The sequence below is a fragment of the Pinus tabuliformis genome, chromosome 4_1 (assembly GCF_031772625.1).
Source record: "Pinus tabuliformis cultivar Carrire ecotype Pingquan chromosome 4_1, CPIR1, whole genome shotgun sequence".
Classification (NCBI taxonomy): domain Eukaryota; kingdom Viridiplantae; phylum Streptophyta; class Pinopsida; order Pinales; family Pinaceae; genus Pinus; species Pinus tabuliformis.
Genome location: NC_142303.1, coordinates 210,432,346 through 210,447,529, shown reverse-complemented (window position 1 = coordinate 210,447,529; position 15,184 = coordinate 210,432,346).

Here is a 15,184-nt window from a genome sequence, read left to right as displayed (position 1 = left end):
AATAGGTGCAAGTTGCAACTCTCCCCGTTACTCAAGATATAAGGAGCCTACTAGTCATACTGGTATAATATCTGTAGGTTTTAACCCCGTATAGAAATTACCTGCATATGAATTCTAAAACACAGAAAATAAACAGTGCGAGAGCAAAACACATAAAACACATATACACAGAGATTTCCCCTGGATCCCAAAACTGGGACTACCAGCTTGATTTTTTGTTATGTTCCTTTCAATATTATAATACATATTTATACATGTCGAAGCATCCAATACCATGGACCAAAAACCATCGTGTCCAATACCATGGACAGAAAACCATTGCGTCCAAAAAACATGTGTGAAAATCATGCACAAAACCATAGGTGGGTCCGCCCAACCTAACATAGGGTCCAAAACCAAAATTTTTTGGGGCGTTGCCCAAGACCCCATAAAGTGGGGCTATGGGTACACCTCAAACCCCCTATGAGCCCCCCGCTACAAAATCGACACAATGAAGGGGGGCTCCGTCCCCCCTCTAACCCCCTGGTTAACTACGTGGGCTAGTCGTGGAAAGAATATAACACAACCCAAAATTCTCCCACTTGTTGTTTTCTTTCCACATGGGGCCACAAGAGAGCTTAGTCATTTTTTCAGCCTTGAAACGCCCATTGTCTCTCTACACCAAGAGAACTTCTCAGAGCTCACATATTTTTTCAATGTATCTGCAGTATTCTTCAAAGTGTCCACCTTTACGAGCAACACCATTTTGTCTTCTATCATATCCCTCACAAAATGATACTAAACATCAATGTGCTTTGTCTTTGAATGATATGTGGGGTTCTTTGTCAAGAAAATTGCACTTTGGCTATCACAGCCTATCCTTATAACTCCCTGTACTAACCCCATACTTGAACACAATCTTTGCAACCAAACTGATTCCTTTCTTGCACGAGTGTCTGCCATGTATTCTGCCTCTGTAGTTGATACTGCCACTACAAATTGTTTCTTACTCATCCAACTAAGTGCACCTCCAAATAAGTTAAACACATACCCACTTGTAGATCTTCTCTGATCCAGATCTCCAGCCCAGTCTGCATCAACAAAGCCACGAATATCCAACATTCTGTCCAATCCTGATCTTCCTTGGTAGCACAAACCATAATCACTAGTGCCACGCAAATACCTGCAAACCCGCTTCACTGCTGTCCAGTTCTCCTTCCCTGGTTTTGACATAAACCTGCTCAATTCTCCCATTGGATGTACAATGTCTGGTCTAGTACAGACCATTGCATACATCAACCTACCGACTGCACTTGCATATGGAACACGGGACATGTCCTCTTCCTCTTCTTGTGTCTTGGGACATTGTTTAGTAGATAACCTCACACCTACAGGAATAGGAACCTTCACCGGTTTACTATCCTGCATATTAAACCTCTGCAGTATTGTATCGACATACTTCCTCTAGTTTAACCAGAGCTTCCTCTTTGCCCAGTCTCTTTTAATTTCCATGCCCAAAATATAGTTTGTAGCACCAAGATCTTTCATGTTGAATTTGGAGGACAATTGGGTCTTCAAATCCTGGATAATTTCTTTGTCATTTCCAACCAGCAACATATCATCCACATACAAGACCAGATAAATAACATGGTCACTAATTAATTTAAAATACACATAGTGATCTGCTTTGCTTCTGGTGAAGCCAAGTCCCCGTATAAATGTATCAAATTTTTGATACCACATCCTTGGTGACTGTTTTAACCCATATAGAGACTTCTTTAACTTGCATACCAGTTCTTTCTTACCCTTCACCGCAAAGCCTTCAGGTTGCTTCATGTATATTTCCTCTTCCAGATCCCCGTGAAGAAATGTTGTCTTCACATCCATATGTTCTACCTCAAAATCAAAAGCAACAACAACATATAAAAGTAATCTAATCGAAGTTACCTTGGAAACAGGAGAAAAAATATCACCAAAATCAATTCCCGGCACCTGGGAATAACCTTTTGCTACCAGTCGAGCTTTGTATTTCTCCACTTTTCCTTCTGCATTTGTCTTCTTCTTGAACACCCATTTGCTGCCTATGGGTTTCCTTCCAGCTGACAACTCCACCAGATCCCAAGCCTCATTTTTGTGCGAAGATGCCATTTCATCAACCATGGCCTCTTTCCAGAGTTTTCCATCCTCTGAATCTACTGCTTCTTTCACAGTTATGGGATCATCGTCAGTAATAGATAAAGCAAAATTTGAACAGAAAGCAGATGGACTATACCTTTCTGGTTGCCTTCTTTCTCGAGTTGATCTTCTCACACCCCGAGTTTGTGGCTCTTCATCTTCCAATTCCTCCTCTGATGTAGAGTCTGATTCTTCCTCTTTAAGCTCAAACTCTATCTTCTCAGGTTCCTTTGGTTGGACTTCATGTTTAATAACATCTTTTACCTCTCTGAACACCACATGTCAGTTGTACACAACCTTCCGTGTGACTGGGTTCCAAAGCTTATAACCCTTTAAACCATCCTTATACCCAATAAAGATGCACTTTTTAGATTTACTATCCAACTTGGTTCGTTTCTCCTTTAGAACATGTACATATGCATCACATCCAAATACCCTCAGATGTGAAAGAGAGGGTTTCTTACCAGTGCATACCTCTTGTGGAGTCTTATCCTCCAACGCTGATGAAGGTGACCTGTTGACCAGATAACATGCAGTATCCACTGCCTCTACCCAGAATTCCTATCCTAACCCGGCACCACTGAGCATGCTTCTTGCCCTTTCCATCAATGTCTTATTCATTCTTTCTGCAACTCCATGTTGTTGAGGTGTATATGGAGTAGTCTTCTGTCGTGCTATACCACACTTCTTACAGAATTCTTAAAATTCCTTGCTACAAAACTCTCCACCATTATCTGTCCTCAGCACCTTTATCTTTTTCTCTGTCTGATTTTCCACGAGAGCCTTAAATTCTTTAAACTTGTCAAAGGCTTCAGATTTATTCTTAAGGAAATATATCCATGTATTCCTTGAGAAGTCATTTATAAATGATACATAGTACACAGACTTACCCAGTGATGGAACCTTCATACAGCCAAACACATCACTATGCACAAGTTCTAATATCTGTTTCGCCCTCTTGCTACCATAGGGGAAACTCACCCGATTTTGCTTCCCATATACACAATTTTCACAGAAATCAAAATCCAAAGAGCTATTACTCATACCTTCTACCATACCTTTACCATGAAGTATGCGAAGGCCCTTCTCTCCAATATGTCCAAGCCTTTGATGCCAAAACATGGTCTTCTCTCCAGAGACCACTAGATTTTTTTCTCCACTTTCAGGAACCACAGAACTGTTGCACCCATCAATAACAGTGCTACCTTGCAACTTGTACAGAGTTCCAATTCAAACTCCCTGCATCAATACCAGTGCTCCTCAAGCCATTTTGCAGGTATCCTTCTCGAACACTATTTTTACACCTGCATCATCCAGCTTGCTTACAGAAATCAAATTTCTAGCTAGTGCAGGAATATACAGAACACCCGGAAGTGTTCTAACCCTTCCACCTTGCAACTTCAACTTTGCTTTTCCGCGACCAATGATTCTAGCCTTCCTATCATCCCCTAAGAAGACATCACCACCATCGTATTTCTCATACTCGCAGAACCACTCTCTATGGGGAGTGAAGTGAAAGGATGCACCTGAGTCAATTAATAATGCCTCATCATCTACATGTGTACTTGAAGAAGCCAAGTACACATACCCACCTTCATCTGAGGTGGTTTTTTCCTCTGTAGAAGGAGCTTCATCAGATCCCTTTCCTTTATCAGGAGCTTTAGATTTACAGTCCCTTTTGTAGTGCCCTTCCTTTCCACATTTCCAGCACATCACCTTTACAGGTTTTCCTAGAGATTTAGATCTCCCACTCGATGACTTATTTTTGTTTCTGTTCTGGGACCGTCCTCGTACAGAGAAGGCATCACCATTTTGGCTCTCCATATTTTTCCTTCTCATCTCCTTTGTCAACAAGGATGAGACTATTTCATCAAACTACAAGGCAGTTGCATTGCTACCTATTGCAATAACTAGACTATGCCACAAATCTGGTAGAGAACACAACAAACTGATGCACTTATCTTTATCTAAAATTTTAATATCAACAGATGCTAACTGACTTACCACAGTATTAAATGCATTCAAATGCTCTATCACTGAGTCTCCATCTTTCATCCTCAGGTTATATAGCATTTTCTACAGGAACAGTTTATTCACCAGAGACTTAGATTGGTACCAAGTCCCTAACTTGTCCCACAGAGCCTTCGCCGTAGCTTCCCCTGATACATTCAGCAATAGTAAATCTGAGACACACAATCGTATTGTGCTCTTTTCCTTCTGATCCAACTTCTTCCATTCTTCATCGGACACTCTCGTTGGTTTAGTACCTAGATCTGTTGCGATCCACTGATCTTTATCCACCAACTGATCCTCCATCTTGAGTTTCCACAACTCAAAACTCTGACCATTAAATTTCTTGATCTCTATCTTTCCACTACTCACCATCTTCTTTCACCACCAAAATCGATCTCGTAGATCTCCCACTGAACAGGGTCTACCACAGGCCTAAGTGAAACCCCTCAGTAACAAAGGCATCCCCTTGAAGCCAAAATTGCTCTGATACCAAATGTAGGTTTTAACCCCATACAGAAATTACCTGCATACGAATTCTAAAACACAGAAAATAAACAATGCGAGAGCATAACACATAAAACACATATACACAGAGAGTTCCCTTGGATCCCAAAACCGGGACTACCAGCTTGATTTTTCATTATGTTCCTTTCAATGTTATAATACATATTTATACATGCCGAAGCATCCAATACCATGGACCAAAAACCATTGCGTCCAATACCATGGACCAAAAACCATTGTGTCCAAAAAGCATGTGCAAAAATCATGCACAAAACCATAGGTGGGTCCACCCAACCTAACATAGGGTCCAAAACCAAAATTTTTTGGGGTGCTGCCCCAGACCCCATAAAGTGGGGTTACGGGTACACCTCAAACCCCCTATGACCCCCCCCCCTCGCTACACAATCGGCGCAATGAAGGGGGGCACCCCCCCCCCTCTAACCCCCTGGTTAACTACATGGGCTAGTCGTGGAAAGAATATAACACAACCTAACAATATTGGCATGTGAAAACTAATAATTAGTGTCTGATACCTAAAAAAAAAAAGCAAATTGTAAAATCTCAAAAATAACAAAAACATTCAAATGAAATTGTTTTACCTATATCACCCCATTTCTCGCCTTCAGGTAAAACAAGCTTTGGGTCTCCTTGGAAATCAGCTCCGGCATATGGATAATCCTTGATCATGATAAGTTGTACCTACAACCATTGAAATAAAATAGGAGTGAAAGTAATTGCAGATGTAACCCCTTGATGAGACATGAGATCTACCCATTGCCTCATCCGTGGAACTCTAGGACCTGGAAGCTCGAGCGAAATGCACTGAGGACGAAGTAGTGGTATCCTCTCTAGAGAAAATGATATCATAATAGAACCATATCCAAAGTTCTTCAGTCGCCCATCCTTTGCTCTGTTGAGTTGTTCCTTCAAATTTTCCAACACCCCCTCACTCTAGTTAAACACAGTGGGTTCTATGCATTCCAATGCATATTGCATTTGGGACTTAGTAGCAAAATGCAAAGAGACACTTCCAACCAACCGAGCGATGATGAAAAGGATCGTCGTGAGAGATAGTTGAATCACATCCTTAATATCGATATTTATGTCCTTTTTTGGTTGAGAATGGAATCTACATTACACAACTATGTAGTCCTTGATAGTTTCACCACCCCTCCTCATGCCAGATAATGATATAAGAGCTCCTCTCTGAGAAAACCCTTCCAGAAAATAGATATCTTCTACCTTTATCGTGAGAGTATGTGCTTTGATCCTGAAGCACTGTTCCTGAATATCCCATGCCATGACCTGATGTTCTAGTAACTCAAGTTGAGCTCCCATGCCTAGAATCTAGAAAAACTTGAGTCCACAATTCCTTAAGGCTTGTATTGTTGTCGGGTCATTGGCAACATCCAAATCTTGAGACTCATGTTCTCTTTCGATCTATCTTAGAACCATTTTTGCTCCAGTTAATATCTATAAAATCACATGAAAAACACTTGGAATCAATCTTGTGCAAAAATTTGAGAGAAATATAGCTCAAAAATCTTAAAATTTTTATATTGTGCCCATCACACCTTCCCTTCAAGGGACAGAGCGACCCAATGCACTTTTCCTTCTTGGAAGGTGCATTGGTTCACTCTTCCTTGTGTGGATCAGGCATACCAAACACACATTTTGATACAAATAGGGTACAATGCACCTTGGGTGAAAATGTATGCCCTAAAATGCTAAGAACTCTCAAAAAATTACATGAAATGAAAAATGGAAATTATGAAAAAGGATAAAAAGGACATATCTCCTACCTGAAATTGACGACACTGAAAATGTTCCACCGGATTGGTTGAAATCACTTGTTGAAGTTTGAGGGTAAAATGTACTGATAGATCATTCACAAGAGGTAAAATGAAAATGGTAATTTTCTTTTTACTTTTGCCTATTAATAGTCAATTTAATTATTAATTTTTATATTTTAATAATTTTGACCTAATTTTACCATATAGCATACATGTTTAATATTATTTTGATGTTTTGACCAGGTTAAAGTCTAACTAAAGGATCATATATAAAATATAAGTTAAATACAGGTCATTTTGATGAAAGAGCACACTTTTATCACTTGTTTGGGCTCTGTAAACTTACAAAAAAGGAACCCCATGGAGTCCTCTTTCAGCTCTTTTGAGACTCCCGAAACATGAAATATCTCTGAGCACTTGTATTTCAAACTTGTTAAAGTAAATGAAAATATGTCTACCCAGTGTAAGTTTAAATCTTTTTTGGACTGGGATAGACTATTTATGAAAAATGAATACTTTAGTTGAACATGATTAAAAGGTTCTCCTTAATATCGTTTTCTTCATTTTCAGATTCAAGAGGCTAAATTTATGAAAAGGAACCTTTGGAGTTTTCTTTTTCACGTCTTTTTCAAAGTCTCTAAACATGAAAAAGAAGTCAAGTTACACATTTGTTGGACTCGTAAAATCATCAAACAATGTTGGAATCATCAAACATGATGAGACTGAACCACTCCTTCTCAAGGTTCATTAAATATACTTAGAAGGATTCATCCAAAGGATGAACTTATAGATCAAGCATATGTTATCCTCCTCAAGCTTGTCAAAAATAAAGAGCTACCGACCAGAAATAGTTGGGGAAATTGGGAAACAAGGTACTTAACCTATTAATGGAAGTAAGTCTCTCTTGAACATGACACTCTTTCACTTCTTCTCCATGACTGTTGAGTTGGGAAATATGCCTTCCTCTTTTTGAGTCAATGTTGCCAACTCCATAAAGTGTCGTCAATATATTCAACATAACTACTTCAGTTGACATCTACTACAATTCTCTTAAGAATTCATTCATGCCCGTCGATCCTTAACCAACTCTGCATCAACATCATTCTGTCTCAAATACTGATACCTATTTCACGTCATTGATGAGAGATACATCAAGGCCCTCCTGCGATGGGTCGATTCCTGTCGATATTAATTAATTATCCAAGAATTTAACTTAAGATCTTCCTTCAGTAACTTGGAGCTTGCATACATCAATGGAAAGTTTCCTCGCTCTTAGTGACAAGTCGTCATCATTGGCCTTCGACTAGAAGAATCTATGTGGTGTTCGACTTCAGCTCATTCATTCAAACCACATTGATTGTACTATAGTACCTTGAGAGCCATTATCATTATCAGTGGTTTCTCTCACATCTGTTAGCGACTTTCATCATTGGCTGGTAATTAGATTGTGTTTACCATGTTTGACTCTAACTCATTTATTTGCATGGTTAGACTCGTACTATCAAGTGACAGGGTAGAAGACCCTAAATCTAGTTCCATCCATCCAGAGTGCGATTTCAGGATTCATACAAGATTACAAATTATGATGGCTATGATCATTCAGAGAATCATCCAAGTATTGTTCAACATTCTATCATCAATGGATGAGACTTCTTAACCTTTGTACATGTATTATGGGCTTATATGTTGAGCATGGGTATGCCTCCCTCAACAATGATATGATAATGATAATATGTGTTGTAGCAAATGATGATCTCAACCAATTTTTTCTTGATCCAGACTTGTCACAAAGTAAAGCACTTCATTCCTCAACCACTACTTCTAACTTTGTACTTTAGGGGGCAATATGTTACAAGTCTATTTGTCACATCCACTCAAAGATCTTGAAAACCAGATAAATCAGCATCCTTGAACACTTTGTCATTATCACTTTACAAATCCCTAACCATCACCGTTCCAAAACATCTGAGTTTCTAGGTCAATTAGCTCAAAAACATTATTTTTAGCGCTAGTGCACCCTGCATACCTATCCACCTACAATGGTTTCAAGTTGCATAACTAAGCACTTGCACTAATCAGAGTAGGTTGCTCTACTTTGCAAGATCAATGTGTTATAGCTCCAAATCTCACTCTTTACATTTGTGATGTTGCACTCATGGCCTAGGGCAACCCCTCCTTCGAGACCTGGTCCAAATATTTAAAAAACAGTGTTTTACTCCCTATACACGACATTGCCCTGAGCTAAACGTGTGTGTACACGGGTCTGTGTATACCCAACCCGCGTATATGTCTTAAAACACTTAAAAAAATTAAATCTCCTTTATTTCGGACGGAGATCGCAGGTTTTACCTGCTGATTACCTATTAGTGCCCATGGCCCAAATGTTCCCGACGAATTCCCAACTAAAAAACTACTTTGGGAGAAGTATAAAAGGCTTCAATGGGAAGGGCTAAAGGAGGAGAGGAGATAGAGAAAGATCACTCTGCTGAGATTATCCCTGACCAGGTCTGAAGATCCTTGTGCTTCCAGCACTTCCCCCATTACAGGAAACCCTTGTTTCCTTGTGTTATGATGTCTTTCTACTACTTGAGATATCTTGGAGTAAGTCATGGAAGGAGTTTGTTGAAGGCTTGAGACTGGATGAATCCGGAGGACGGTTCCGCTTAGAGCCTGCGAAAGGAAGACTTAGGTGAAATCATTCCTTTCTGTACTTTAGTTATCTATAATAAAAGAAACACTTGTCTTGTTCCTGATATAAATCTTCTTCATGTTTATGATATCAATGTTATGATTCACATATGAATGGTTGTTTTTAATTGTATAACTAACTACCTTTCAATATGCTATGAAGATGATTTCTTTATGATGCTCGGTCAATATACTGTTGTACTTTCTCGAATTGTTTGTTTTGCAAGTTGAAGGACTAAAAGGAACTCCAAGAGGGTTTGGACCCTAACTAGATCTTCCCAAACGAAGGACCCCCAGGTGCACCCCTCTTTGCGTAGTTTGTTTATATTAGCATCATGTCTCTGTGGAATGTGCGTTTCTCTTTGTAGATAACCTCTGATCTGCTAGGGTATCAACCCAAGACCCTAGGGGAATTTATCCCTTAACAGAATTGGCGACTCCACTAGGGACAACAGTATTTTTGTTCCTAGTTTGGGTTTGTTCAAGCCAATCAGGGCTCAACTTTTTATTTGCTTGTTGTCACTGTGTAGTCTGTTCCTGTAGGAACTTGAATTGTAAGCTTGATTAGTTTCTTCAGACTGTTTTTTTTTTTTCTTGAAATCTATTATATACATTGTTTTTCTAGTTTACAGAAGCATATGTACGCATGTTTCCTTAAGCCAACCCATGTATATGCGTGTTTCCTTGAACTGAATTGCGTATACATGAAGCTATGCACTAACACAGTCACGTATACCCTAAAATTTTCAAGATTTTTCAAATATTTTTGTTTTTGAAGATTTGTCTGCTGGTCTGAATATGTCCTGAACAGTTACTTTTCTATGTCAGTCTTTATTTTTACAGCAAATACATGATTTCAAACTCTCTCTGGCTGTGGAAAGTGTTGGTCTTGTTTTGTTTTGTTGCAAGCATCATCATTTTTGTTTAACCACACAAGATTTCTTGCTGGGAATCTTGGCTGCTCTGATCTTCCAGGGTAGAAAGATTGATCTCAATCTTTGTGTCAAATCTTGTTTAGTGACCTTTTTGTTTGCATCTTTATGACCATCTAATTTTCTTTCTTTCCGAAAGTTGTTGATTGACATTTTCTTGAAAGATGACTTTTTGATCTTTTGGTCTTTGTTGCCAAGTTCTTATCGCTGCTTTTGATTGTTAAGAGCATCTTGAAACACATTTTTTTGAGTTTTCATCCATTTTTTGTTGTCAACTTGCAAAGTGTTTTGTTGCCTATTCTTCAATCATAAAGTTTCAGTCTTGTTGAGAGCACTTTTGAAAAGACATTTTTGTTTTTGCTTTTGAAGAAAACTTCTTGAAAACTTGGTTTTGCTTTCTTGAACTTTGTTTTGATTTAGTTTCTTTTTGTGAATGAAAGTGCATTTTTGTTTGCCTTGAAACTTGCTTTTAGTGTAGAGACGAAAATGAGCATTAGCAACTCATATTCCATCTAAACATTTTAAGTGACAAATTAGTATTGATAAACAAGTTACTTTCATTTTTTGATTTAGAGTAGTCTTAAGTATTGCATCAGTATGTACTCATTACATTAGGATAAATTTGTGCATCTTTTTAGGACATCCATAGTTTTGTTAATTTTTTTGAGTGTGAAGCTTGAGTAAAAGAAAAGAAAAGAAAATTTGTTGCTCTCTTTGAAGTTCCTCTGAACCTAGTAGAAATTTCTTTCATCGAAGAACAAAACAAGTTCATTTGCATATAGTTTGGTTTTTATTAATTTATTTTGCATCAAAACACCACAAGTTTCATTTCCGTATATCCCTTGACTTAAAGAACATCCCATTTAAAAACAAGCACTAATTAAAATACACTAAAACTTTTTTATAATTGTCAAGTTAGACACACCAACAAGTTTTAGGATATTTTAGGGCCTTGGATTAGGCGAGTGGAGAGAAAACTCTCCAAGTCCATTTAAACTGTCAAACATAGAAGTCTGAATAGTGAGTGAAAATCCAATAGCATTAGGGAGACCAGGAAAGCTCCCGATTTGGGAGTTAAGCACGAGGGTTTTTGAAGATAAGGAAGAGAGATACCCCCTATCCTACTTGTTGGATCTTACCTCAAGATTATTCCACCTAGCTTCTGACACGAATTGGTAACCTTAGTTGCTTCTCCTAGGGATCTACATAGGTGGCTGCGGAGGGGAATCCTGTGGCACCTGAGGTCGACGTTGTATCACTCTCAACGGTACTACTGGAGGGCACCCTTGCGAAGCTTGGGGGCTTGCAGCGGCGCAGGTTGTTGTTAGGAGGTCATCGTAACTTTCTCTATTACCTTCGCTGGTAGGACTGGGTTGTCATTATCCCAGACTATCTTCGGAAGGCCCCTTACTTCACTTTCTTGTATTTTGGTGTCCGATCCTCATCACTCGGAGTGGAAATACTCAAAAGTTGTTTGACTGGCTGACATCTTTTAGGGAATTTTTAGTGTGTGCTTTGTGCTCTTAGTTGGCCTAGCTTTCATTTTTTCTTAAGTCTTTAGCTAGAACTTAATAAAAAATTCAAAGTGGCTGACTGATCACCTAGACAGTCTCGAAGACTTCGTGGTCTTTCACCACCAAGTTTAGAGCCTTCTCCTAGAAGGCGTAGAGGTAATACTGCCAGTGGGTTTCATCCCATGGCAGCTGACGCATCGGGGATTGATCCTCCTCTCAGGGACATTAGTGTTCAAGATAGGCCCGGTACTTCTGCAGAACAAGAGAGGAACACTCCAGTTCTTTCTCGAGTTCTCTTTCAATCGGAAGATAACATAGAGGTAGAAAAATTTCAAGAGTCGCTAGCGGCTCCGAATTCTCCCCTACCTTCTAGCTATCCAGAAGTATTACAATACGTTGGGACTCCGACGCATAGACCGTTAATTCCAGGTCATATTACGCACTTACCATCGATGGCTACTATTGGAAGCATGGCTTCTACCACAAGTGCTACAACTATGCAGACTCCAACATCAGTACAAGGGGGAGGAACTATTTCCATCCCCTCTGCATCTTTATTTGGGTCTTTTGCTAGCACATCTTTAGTTGGGTCTACCTCCATTCCTTCTATGAGTGGAAATTCCCAAGCCAATGCTTTTAGTTCTGGATTCTTCCCGTTTGGCACCCATTCACAGGGTATTCTGTCAGTTCCATTTAATGCCTCCACATCCATGATGGGTGGGTCGGCTTCATTTCAGGGTTTTCCTTTTGGAAGTGGTCATATACCACATTCCAACCCGACGATAGGATCTATGCCTTTTTCTGCTACAGGACAAAGCAGTAATCCCTTTCAAGGTTGGACTAACCCTGCGGTTAGTGGCATGGGAACTGGGAATCTGTTTTTTGGCCAACAAGGGAATAGGCCGTACTCCACAGTTAACGCGTTTCAAAGTATTCCTCCCTTAGCTTCTGCTTGGAATCCTTATCAGGGGTTATCAACTCCTTATAATCCTTTAGGAGGAAGCTTCACCAGTTATGGAGGTTTTTCGGCCGGAGTTGGTCAAACTCCGAGTTTTGCTGGATCACAAGGTCCGCCTTTTGGTTCAGTTGATTCTGCTAGTTACTTCGGGCAGCCTAGTGCCTTTTAAAATCTAGGCCAATCTTTTCAGAACTTTGGGAGCTCCGCCCAGTCTGGGTGGAATCCCCAAGGTCCTCTTAGGCTTCCTTTTCTGGCAACATTGAACTTGCCAGATATCACAAAATTAACAAACGATCCAATCAAATACAATCCAGCCTGGCCTCCGGTCCCAGCCAAACTCCCTTCGGACATTCCAAAGTTCGAGGGAAAGGGCGGTGAAGGCCCGGGCGACCACGTAACCACATTCCATTTGTGGTGCTCATCAAACTCCCTTATTGATGACTCGATTAGGTTGAGACTTTTTCAACGCACTTTGACTGGTAATGCGGCCAAGTGGTATATAGAGTTGCCAGGGGACAGCTTTACATCTTTCGCCGACTTAGCTAATATTTTCTTAAATCATTTCCAGTTTTCCGTCCGTTATGATGCCGAAACTGAACTTCTGGCCAATTTCTGTCAGGATATGGCAACTCACATTTCTGATCACATTCAAGAATGGAGACGGAGAAAGAGGCTCATTAAAGCCGAAATTCCTCCGAAATACTGTCTCGAATGGTTTTTGAAATCTTTACAACCTAAAATCTCTAAGGATGTCTCCCTGTCTGGAGTCTATTCTGAGGAGCAATCTATTTTTAGGGCCAAACAATTAGTGTTGATTTATTCTCAGTTTGGGATTCTACAAAAAATCTTGCCTGATGCTCCCAGGACTAAGGTTGATATAGCCAAGTCGAAGCCAGGTCCCCATGCGGATGGTATCGTTGGATCGGTAGACACAAATGCGGTGAACCTGTTGAGCCAACTGCAACAGTTGTCTTTACAAACTGTTTCTAACAACCAGGTCACATCATCTAACCCTTCGTCTTCCCAACCCTCTTCAGTTAATGTCGTCCAATCTGCCAACCCTAAAGGAAATCAAAATTCCAATGGGAAGAATAAACGACGAGGTAAGAAAAAGAGTCAAGATGAGAAGACTGATGCAAATAAATCCGACAATAATGCTGGTGGTGGTAGAAATGAGTCTAAAAAGAAAGTCAAGTTTCCATGCAAGTTATGCAGTGGAGACCATTTAACTCATCTCTGCCCAAAGATTCAAGATGCTCAGCGCTTGTTAGGGCAGCAAGGGACTTCTAACTCTCAAGCTATGTTAACCAACCATTTACCCCAAGGGTAGAAACTGCTTACTGGCACGAATTCAAACCCTGGTACCTCTGCTAGGGGCAACCAGGAAGGGGAAAATGATCAAATGTTTTCATGATGGGTTCTAATGTCCATGTGGCCACTCGGTCATGTGATTATGGCGAAGCAGAAACTTCCAAGGACAAAACTGCTATCGGAAATACCGACCTTCATATTGAGCGACCCCCTGTCGAGACTATACCACGGATACCGAAAGGTTTCGCTAAACACGCGACTATTAATCCAAATGCTAGGGCCACCCAGAATTACTCCATTGTTGAGGATCTGGCTCAAAGTCCATGCGCTATGTCCACTTTAGAGGTTCTCCAGTCGTGTCTAGCTCAACGAAGTGCTTTACTTTCAACGATAGAAGTAGTTGATCCAACTAACTCTTTAGTGCTCACTTTCGACATGCTTAATGTCAAAAAGCGACTCCATCATCATATGGCTTTCCAAATAAAGTCTACATATAGGAAAATTAACATTTTTCATACTGTTATTGATGAAGGAGCTTCCACGTGCGTCATGTCGATGTCATGCTAGAAGGCTATTGGATCGCCTTCGGCTGTTCCTTCACCTACCCTCCTGACTGCATTTGATGGACATTCTCATAAGCCACATGGGATTATCCCGGCCCTTCCCATATGTGTTGGGGGGAAGGTCGTTAATATTGAAGTAGAAGTCATTGATGCTAACCTAGACTGCAATCTCCTCTTAGGAAGGAACTGGGTATACGAAATGGACATCGTTGTTTCGACTCTATTTCGTGTCATTTGCTTTCCTCATGAAGGGAAAATCGCTAAGGTTGATCAATTGGATTATTGTCCAGTTGATCCTCGAGCAACTTCGGACTCTACTGTTCCTTTAGTGGATAACCCTTGTCTGCCTACTGAGAATCTAGGAGTTGGGATGTATTCGTCATTGATGGGTACCTTTGATCTTCCCTCTCCTATCGCTAGAATCAATGTTGTTTCATCAACCAAGGAGTCCTCACGAGAAGGGTTCTTTCGAACTCATTACTTTTCAGATCCTTGGACCTTGCCTTCACCTACAACCACATTAGCTGAAGGACAAGTCGGTGGAATGGCATTCCCTATGTCTGCAGCAGAGCTTAGATATCATTCTATCGTCAACTCTGTAGACAGCCATGCTACTCCTTTCTCTGAGGAGGAGCTAGATGGTGATGTGGCCCCAGCTTGAACCCTTGATTCTACCTCCGCTATGGACTGTTTAGATATGGTTTTACCATTTGAAGAAGCAATCCTAGAAATAATGATGGGTGTAGATCGACCT